Raw genomic sequence first — 10,561 nt, forward strand, 5'->3', positions numbered from 1 at the left:
AGCATCATAAAGTATTTCTGAGACTTGAAGCATGTTTTACTTTATAAGGGCTTTCCAGTTGTAAGGCTCTTCACTTACTCTAATGTAAAAAACAAAAACTATGATGTCCATATACTGAATACACTTCCTAATTCACTTGTAAATGAGGTAGATATGCTGTAGTTCCTTATGTGTATATTTAACAACTTTTTTTTTCAAACTTTTACATTTTGTGTTTGCAACACTATTACCTTTTTCATTAGACAAAAGTGCTATTTACAATTAAAGTTGCATATTCTATATACTTTTTAATGGCAGGTGTCAAAGCTAAGGTGTCTTTAGCTGCAAATATAGTATAATTTGAGATGCAAAAGTACTTGAATGTCTGTAAAGCACTTTGTTATAGGTAGAACAGAGAAAACTCTAATTTTCAAATAACTATTTTGAACAATACTTGCTTTAATAGCAACACTTCAAATGATAATACATAAAAGCTATATGTTTAATAAATACTTGTACAATTTGGACATGAAAAAAGATACATACAATATAGCTTAAGAAACAAAATTTTCTGCTCAAGCATGTTTCATAAAAGTAACATTCAAGAAAGTTAAAACAAGAAATATCTTGTTAACAGAAATTACCCACTACCTGCAGGAATGTACTTCTCTGTTCTTGCTACACGTCACCTGCTGGGAAATGAATGTTTGGCTCTGTGAATCTTAAATTTCTACAAATCAATAACTGGTTATTTTAATTAGCCATTAAAATTCTAACAAGGAAGAAAAGATAATTCAAAGAAGCAATTTTATGTAAAACATTTAACATAATGTCTAGGGACAACAAAGAGCCTGTCGGTCAATCTCAGCTATCTCATCATCTAAGCCAAATTAAAACTGTTAAATAAATTTAAAAACAATAATTTTAAAGCCAGCCCTTATCATTCAAATATATAGTTTTTTGTTTTTAAATTCATTCAAATTTATTACCTCTACAACCTTTGAAGGCAACCCATTCCAGAGGCTAACCACCTCTAAAAAATATAATTGTCTTAGTTGAAGATGGCTTCTATCTTGCTTAAATTTATACTTGTGTCTTCTAGTTCTATAATTCTCACTGTTAAATATAAAACATTTTGTTGCATCAGCATTATCAGTTCCTCTTACAATCTTAAACAATTATATCAAAATCTTCTATTTCTGCCAATGTCCTTAAGTCATTTATTTTATTTGTTATACTTCTAGTATTACAACAATAACGATTAAGCCTATTCTTATAACTATTTTTATACTGATTTCCTATACTAAACTTTCCTCTACATGTTAATTTTATTTCATGTAGTTTATCTTTGCCCTCACCATCATCTAGTTCTAGTTTAAAACTTCCCTCACAGCTGAGTTAATAGTCCTTGCAAACATGCCAGACCCTTTCCTACTTAAGTGTAAACATTCCATTCCAAAAAGGTCCCTCCTCCCATTGAATTTATCCCACAAGTCCAACCAGCTAACCTGCTCAACCTTACATATTAATTTCAATCTTGCATTTAGCCCTAGTCACTTACTCAAAATTGCATTGTCACAATTAATTCTTGGCAGTATCCCTGACACAATTAATTTATGACCTTTATCATTCAGTGCTTTCATCAACCCCTTGTACTTATTAATTAGCTCCTCAGACTTATTTTCTCTATACCATAAGTCCTATGTACAGACAACAAAATCTGCATCATTGCCAGTTCCCTTCTTTATATCTATTGTTCTGTCAAACTGAGTACATATATGATGTTTATGTAACTGATATTACTACATTTTGAATAATGCTCTTATTTTGTCATATTTGTGATACACCTTATCATTGAACTGTAACAATACTGATTTTGATCCACAACTTGAATCCTTTATCAGTACAAAGTCATACTGAAAATATTAAATATACTTGTACCAATGTTGTAACCTAACTTAACATTAGACATTATTCTAAAATCAAGTTTCACACAAAGAAAATAAAAAAATCCTTAAAATAATTACCTATGTAATCTAGATAGTAATATATTTTGCTAGTATTTATTGAAAGCAGGAACCACAGCAAGAGAAAGAAAGGGGATAGGTCCTGCTAGGACTTAAACTACCCCAAAATGTCTTCAGCATACATCACATAGTTACATTAACTTCATGTGGAAAAAGTTCTTTTTCACCTATTTTGGAAATCAATTCTAACTAATAACCTCTTTCTTTAATCAGTGGTTGATCCATGTAAATCTGTTCAAAATAGAATCAAAATGTTAAAGTATATTGTAAATATTATAATGATTTTTTTCCAAAAAAAGTAGTAACATATGAAATATAAAGCATCTTAGTGTGAATTAATTAAATTCAGACATGTCAGTTCTGTATTTTAAAATTCAGATAAATCTGAATGGTATAATTACAATATGACAAACAAGTATATATGTATATTCTCATGAATCAATAAACCATTAACACTAATATCTAGTTTAAGTGAAAAAAAACATTAAATGTTACTTTTCTGTTTGTTGTTCAGCAAAAAGCTACACAATGAGATATGTGTGTTTTACCCACCACAGGTAAAGAAACCCAATTTTCAATATTCTAAGCCTTCAAGGCTACTGCTAAGCCACTAGATGATAAAATTAACTTCATATTAAATTACGAGTGAATAATTTTAATGCACAATATATTTAAGTTGAAATCTAAAAAGCAAATACCTACTCAACATTTTATGTTATGCAATGCTTTTATATGGGTAACATGACTTCCCACATGATTCTTCAACTTACAGAAGACCTAGTACTGATGTTTTTATAAATTTTATTTACATTCGTCTGGTAACTACAAAAAAGGTTTGTTTTTTATAAGTTATAAGATTTATACATCAAATATTTTTACTTTCACCTAACGTTTAAAAATTTCACCCATTTCCAATGTTTTAGAACTACTATTACCAGTTTTAACTTTTACTAAAATTCTTTTGATACTATGAACATATATAAACCAAACTAGGCTGTAAATTTATTTTAAGTTTAGCCTAATTTCATTTTGTCTTTCATTTGATCTTCAAGTCTTGTTATGTATACCTCATACAAGTTAGAACTATACGAGATTATATCTTGTAGCAATGGCATACTAACAGTAAAACAAAAACTGTGGTGTACTGCATCTGCCTGTCGTAAAAAGGTTGCTACTACAGGGTGGCCCGTAGTAGTCCTTACCCATCCATATATTGTGTCTAAACAACATTATAATGCTAATGATGAGTTGAAGGCAGCTGTTACCACGGCATTTGGAACAATAACCCCTGCTATGTTGAAGAAAATGTCTCACAGAACATGGTGTTGCATAATATTATGCAGCGAGAATGAGGGACAGCAAACAGATACATAAGATATATTGATGGGTAGGTACTTACGAGCCACCCTATACAGCGGTTCTTTTTTGAGAGAAATATGGCCGATGTAAGCCCATTTACACTTGAAGAGCGTATCGTGACAAGTACGTGGGTATATTATGCAGCGAGAATGAGGGATAGCACATAGATACACTGGATACATAATCCAGTGTACACATATCTAGATAGTATACTTTGATTACTATCTCCCCATTATGATAGTGATGGAGGTGAAAGAAGGCTGTGAAAGAGAGGCGTAAAACTTTGGAAGTTGGTAGAATAAGCTTAAAGTAAATATATAGTGTTGGATCACTTATCCTAGAGCAAAGTGCATACAATTTATCATAAAAATAAAACTGTTGTTTCTGAATTAACTACTTTCTTTTATATCACTAAAGTTTCAATGAAAAGCACACCTCTTTAATCAATAAAAACTCAAAATTAAGAAACCAACAAATATTTTTCCAGTTTTGTTTTCTGTAGATAGCATTTTATACTTTCAGTACACAGACTAACAACAATATTAGGTTGTACTTTCGTTGCTAAACAAGTCAATATACAAGTCACTGTTAGAGTGCAATGTAACAAAACGCATTGGCTTTTCTATATATTAGAAATTAGTAATCTAACTGATTTTTACTTATAATTATGCTCTGTACAGCTCACATAACTAGCTTGGAGAGTTAACCATATGTATATTTTTTAAAACATGACATAAAGACTACAAACCTGCAGAATCTTTTCTTAGTCTCACGGTATTTTTAATGGTTGATAAATGCTGTATATGATGAGCCGTTTCCCAGTGATGCATTGGTACGTCTGTGAACATATAGCGTTATAAACCGTTAGATATTTACAATCTAAACCGTGTAATCTTTACATGATCAATGGACACTCTGTCTTTACTTACTACATAACTGAAAAATATACCTGGTTAATCACAAGTACTCACCTAAACGGCTTCAACTCCAGTTCTTCATTTGTTGAATTATCAACATAATTTCTTGGCAACACATTGGGATACACTAAATACAATAAATTAGTAGATTTCAGGCTAATTTCAAAATACGGTGGAAGATAAATCACAGATTAAACATTATAATGCTATTAATCTTCATATTTAGTACAAAAGAAATTCAGTGGATATGCTTGAATTCAGCAAAGATTGAATATTTTATGTCCCTCTTTCGCTTAAATAATTGCAGACAGTCTTTTAGGCATTGTTCAACATAACTAATCAAAGTATCTTTTAGAATTTTACCCCAAATATCTCTAATATACTCCCATGAAGTTTCTTTGTAAGTAACTTACTTTTGATGTCAAGTTTTTGATCTGTCAAATTCCAGTCTACTCAATTAGATTGAGATCGGGGTTCTGTTGGGGTCATTACATCATTTGAATGACTCCAGAAGCTTCTTTCTTAGGTAGTAATTTCTGCATAGGTTAGGTACGTCTTTGGCATCATTATCTTCTTTGTTATAGGATTCTTTACCGATAAACGCAAACCACTGGGTATACCATGACAGATCAGTATCTGATGATACCTCCGTTTGTCTATGCTCTTGTACATCTGACAGCTTCAGTGCTGCATGAGCTATGATAACGTGAGGTTGTCGTTACACTTGTCTCCAGCCTGCAACTTAGTTAAAGGTAAGACAATAGTGGGACACCGGTGGGTCCCATCGCAGGAAACGTGTTAATTACTTACACGTTTATGTTATCAACAGAGATATTAAAATTGTTTAGATTTTGTTTCAGATCTGATCATGGCTACAAGGAGACGTCAATGTGAGAACAAGCCGGACGCTTTCTGTTATATTTGTGGATGCTTCACGCTTATACGTCAAAGGCGTAATATAACATCGTTTCTGAGGCGTGCTTATAAAGCGTACTTTGGACTTGCTCTTGGTGACCAAGACAAGAAATGGGCCCCACATATTGTGTGTCATAACTGCGAGAAAATGCTGCGTGACTGGACAAAGGGAAACGTAAGGGTTTACCTTTCGGGATTTCCATGACCTGGCGAGAACCGATGGACCACACAACTGACTGCTATTTTTGTCTGGTCAATACAAAGGGCATTGGCAAGAAACAGACACAAAATCTCATATCCTAGTATCCCCTCAGCAATCCGACCTACTCTGCACTCTGATGAGCTCCCAATCCCAGTTTTTAAAGGATTTCTTCCATCTGAAGATGTGGGTAGTGACCAAGAGCAAGAGACTGCTGATGAAACTCAAGAAATACTTTCAGAATCTGGCGATCCTTCTTATGAGACCCCACAGTCATTAACTCCTCAACAGTTTAGCCAGCCAGAGTTGAATGACCTTGTACGTGATTTGGGTCTCTCCAAAAATGCAGCTGAAGTGTTAGCTTCCAGAATGCAAGAAAAGAATCAGATGAGCCATACAACTAAAGTGTCATACTTCCGAAATCGGGAGCAGACTTTTGTGCCATTTTTTACAGAGGAGAATATGTTTGTTTATTGTCATAATATCTCAGGTCTTCTCAGGAATTAGGGATGCCAGAATACCATCCAAATGACTGGCGATTATTTCTAGATTGTTCTAAGCAAAGTTTGAAGTGTGTTCTACTTCATAATGGCAATGTCTATGCAGCTGTTCCAATTGGACACTCTGTGTATTTACGAGAGGAATATAATGACATTAAGACTGTGATTGACCTACTAAAATACCACGAGCACAACTGGACAATTTGTGTGGACCTCAAAATGGTTACTTTCCTCTTAGGTCAACAAAGAGGATTTACAAAGTATCCCTGCTATCTTTGCATGTGGGACAGCCGAGCTCGAGAAAAGCACTGGAACCAGAAGGAGTGGCCCATACGTGAGACTCTGAAGGCAGGTATGCCAAATATTGTCAACGATCCAATTGTCAGTCGAGAAAAGATCATATTTCCTCCTCTCCATATCAAGCTGGGCTTGATGAAACAGTTTATGAAGGCGTTGAATACTGACGGTGAATGCTTCCAACACATATTTTCTGTGCTCCCTGGTTTGTCCTTCGAGAAGATCAAGGCAGGTGTTTTTGATGGACCACAGATTCGTGCACTTGTGCATGATCAAGAATTTGCCAGAAAGATGAACGACAAGGAAAGGACTGCATGGCTTTCATTTGTGGCGGTGATGGCAAACTTTCTCGGTAATAAAAAAGCTGACAACTATGAAACCCTTGTAGCGAATATGTTGTCAGCTTTTCGCGATCTTGGATGTAACATGAGTGTCAAACTCCATTACCTGTACAGTCATCTTGATAGATTCCTGAGAACCCAGGAGCTGTAAGTGACGAGCAAGGCGAGCGGTTCCATCAGGACCTCAAGACCATGGAAGAGCGTCACCAAGGGAGATGGGACAAACATATGATGGCAGATTACTGCTGGAGCATTAAACGAGAATGCCCTGAGACAGTCCACAAACGCAAGAGCTACAAGCGGAAATTCATGCCTGAGTAGACTGCAATTGAGCTTTGCCTCCTCATAGTAGCAAATGTCTTATCTACTAATCAGTTTTATATAAATAAATTGAATTATAACTTTATATAAAATTGAATTTATATAAATAACTTGAATACATTTATACTATCTTGCATTTTCTTTTTTATTACCCAGCTATATTAAAGAGTTTTATAACATATTTTATCACATATTTTTCATGATAGACTACGACGTCAATGTGATGATGACGAAATTTTGAGATTTTCAAATACCTTGATTGCAAAAAAAGTAGAGCACTGAAGAAAAAACTAACTTCAGATCTGAAATCAGGGCAAGAAATTATGTAATACCAAGTGTTTGATATAAATGCAACAAAAACTTTGTTGACCAGTGTTATCTATCTATTTTGCAAATATCTTTCATTGTTTCAGCAGAAAAACACCCCAAACCATCACACTGCTTTCCACATGCTTCATGGTAGGTGATATGCATTGAAGTAAGTACCTTTTATCTTTCTAACGCCGAACGTAAAACCTCTTGCAAACTTGGACTAATCTGTCCATGATACCCTTTTTCCAATCATCATTAGTCCAGTTTTTCTACTTTCTCTGAAAATTTCGTCTCTTTACGATATTTGGAGATCGAAGTAAAGGTTTTTTATAACAACTACACAAGCATTTTTGATACTGTAGATTTGAACACCTTTCTGTCATTTTGTACATGGTCGTTTATCTGATGCTTGAGATCAGTAGCAGTGTTTCTTCTGCCCTGAAGATTGCATAAACTAAAATACTTAACATCAATATCATTGCGTTTAGGTGCTCTGCCTCTTCCTTTCCTATTTTCAAATTTGCCTATTTTTCTCCCATGATCTAGGATGTACTTGACAGTGTTTGGGGAGCATTTCAAGTTTGCAGCAACTTGTCGGAGAGTCCAGCTAGTATCACGTAAAGCTTTTATTCGAATTCTCTGCTCGACCAACAATTCTCTACGGTTTTGGGCCGTGACACAATAACAAAACTTAACGTATAGTGTTCCACACTATTGTTATTAAGGTTTATTTGTAGATTGCTATTAAATTGATTTCTTCTAAAATTTACCGGTACTATATGCTACCTCTTTGCTAGCTTCTTTCTATATAATTGACACACTGCATGGGGTACCATAACAGTTATTTCAGATATTAAATTTGATCCGAATTTTTATTTAAGCAGAACCCTTGTAGCACATCTTTGGTACAAGTATATTAGAATCTTAGAGGACGATATGTATTCTCACTCTGACTCACTCACTCATCTAGAGGATCAGTGAAATATTACCATAGTGTTGAAATTTACATTCTGTAATGGCATGGAGGAATTAGCCCACAAAATGGAAAGAATGACAAAATATATTATTGTCCTAAAACTTTTGCAAAGTATTGTAGTGCAGCTGAAGCAACATTAACTATACGGCTATTCCTTTCACTTCTGCTCCATTTAATCTATCAGTGAAAAGTGAATATCCATCTCTCCGAAACCACAATACAAATCAGGAATGATAAAAGTTACTAGTCAGAAAGGTAACTGCTTGAAAAAGTGTAGGTTGTTATCTAAGGAGATAACAATGTGTTTCTTTTACTGGTTTCATCACCACATGACATTATGAAAACACGTAGATCAATGTCGTACATCATTAAGGATAAACAACTTGAATATTAGGAAGTACTGTCTTGTGATTGACTCCTTTATATTTACTTGTGCAGTTTACTATTTCTATGCTCTAACAGATTGGCATTGGCTTTACAGCAGTGCTATAGCTTACCTGTTCCCAAAATCATGCTGGTCGATAATTTATTAAACAGTTCCATCTTCAGGATATCTATGTCAGATCTTAGGTAAAGGACGATGTTTTTTTATCATTTTAAATGCAACAAATATAATGAAACAAATTAATGTCTTTCCTCTTACTTCTAGTTTATTTCAGCTAAAACAACGTTAGTATTGACTGGACTAAAAATAGTTCCAAATAAAGCATCTGCTGCATTGTAAAACATAACAAAGGCTTACATCACTAGTGTCCACCAAAACTCAAAGTCACATATATATATTCACAGGCATTTCGCAAATTACACTCATTACTAAACAAATTTATTTGGTCAATATGCGTATAAATATCAATAAACACATATGTCTGCCCATTAGCTTAAACTAATCAACATGGCATTCATAACTTGTCATCAGATTGAAACATGACGGTGTTTTTCTCGTTGTAGAACAGGATATGAGCATTTTTTCCAATATCCAAGCAATTATAACTAAAACAGGAGCTTCGTTCTTCTCAAGTATGATGCCATCAATTTGGATTTTGTTTTTGCAATATCACAATAGCCAGGGTAGAAAGGCTTGTAGAGTTTTCATTAAACATGAGTAATTGATATGGCTGCAAACAAACATCTGATCGAACCTTTAGCAGTACAGTTTAAAGTCAAGTGTTTCAAGCTCAACCCTTTGCCATTAGCTTCTTCTCTGGCAACCTGGTCAATGGGAACACCTAATCATTGTTGCCATGGTAATGGTGTCTAGCAAAAAAAAGAAACTATTGAGGATTAAGTAGTGTTATCTTGCTTCGATTTGGCGTTTCTTTATAAATTTATGGAGTTTAGTGTGTTAATTGGCTTTACGTTTTGAACCCTTATAGTGTCATGATACCTAGGTCTGATAATAAACCTCTCCTTGGAGGTGAAAAAAGCCCTGCTTTCTACAATCTGATTTGTAATTGGATCTACTGATTTCCATTCCAGGGACGATAAATGCATTTTAATTTTACAGCTGTATATCTACCAGCTTATAGCGCTAGAAATTGGGTTATGATACCCGTAGTTGGCAGAGCACAGATAGCCCATCGTGTAACTTTGTGCTTAATTACAAACGCACAAACAAAGAATAAAATAATTCTACATATCAGTAGCAAAGGTTTCTTACCATAAGGCAAAAATGAAAAAGACGCATTTTCATAAGAGCTCAAAACAGTAGTGCTCCTGCTTGTTTGAAGGAAGGAACTTTAGTCATAATAAACCCAAGTTTCATAATCTTTGTTTAGTGTTGACAAAGAAGAACTAGATCATTTACAGAATTCACTGAGAATATAATAACGTAATTATTTTTTTTCTTTATTAATGCAATATCATTTTGCAGCTTTCCTTAACATTTAATTCTTTAGGACACCGCCTAAAAGTGAAAGAACTTTTACTCCACTTTCACAAGACAACGAACTGCTTTACCGATGAAACATTTCATTTATCGTCAACGCCTCTCAGAAATTTTATTTTAGTAGGCCAATGTCCTCGTCGGCAGGCTGCGATCTAATAAGCTTCAGGCTTTTCTTTTTGCCTCGATAAATGTCAAGAACGCTGGGTTTACTATATGCTGTTTATAGGTTATTACGTCAGAAGTCGACTAGCCATCTTTGTGGTTTTGTTTTATCTTTCAGAAAAGGATATTGTGTAAGGAAAGGAATAATGTTCACCTTCTTCTTTTATTTTTTTTTTTTTAAATTTTGCTTACGTTCGTAGTACCAGCATAAGAACAAATAATTACAGTAAATTATTTTTAAGTTAAATTCTATCCATTCTAATTTTTATTTAACAGCAAATTATTTCCATAACAGGTAGTATGATTTTACACAGAACATGATAAAAGGACGAATTTAAGTTTTAGCAATATATTTTATAAACACATATGCC

The 10,561-nt window shown here is 33.9% G+C and overlaps 1 long non-coding RNA gene across 12 annotated transcripts in view; it reads right to left on the minus strand.

Annotated features, from left to right (window-relative positions):
* Window positions 1-4,901, minus strand: part of LOC143247384 (uncharacterized) — a 49,024-nt gene extending 44,123 nt beyond the window's left edge. For 3 of the 12 annotated variants that reach the window (XR_013026538.1, XR_013026540.1, XR_013026541.1), the window contains exons 1-4: window positions 4,696-4,899; window positions 4,337-4,409; window positions 969-1,095; window positions 631-671 (exon numbers count right to left, since the gene is read on the minus strand). This is a non-coding gene — a long non-coding RNA (uncharacterized LOC143247384). The other 9 variants (XR_013026542.1, XR_013026543.1, XR_013026547.1 and 6 more) reach the window with 8 other exon arrangements.
* Between the last annotated feature and the right edge of the window lie 5,660 nt (window positions 4,902-10,561).

This window comes from Tachypleus tridentatus, chromosome 1 (genome assembly GCF_004210375.1).
Source record: "Tachypleus tridentatus isolate NWPU-2018 chromosome 1, ASM421037v1, whole genome shotgun sequence".
In the NCBI taxonomy this organism is placed as follows: Eukaryota; Metazoa; Arthropoda; class Merostomata; order Xiphosura; family Limulidae; genus Tachypleus; species Tachypleus tridentatus.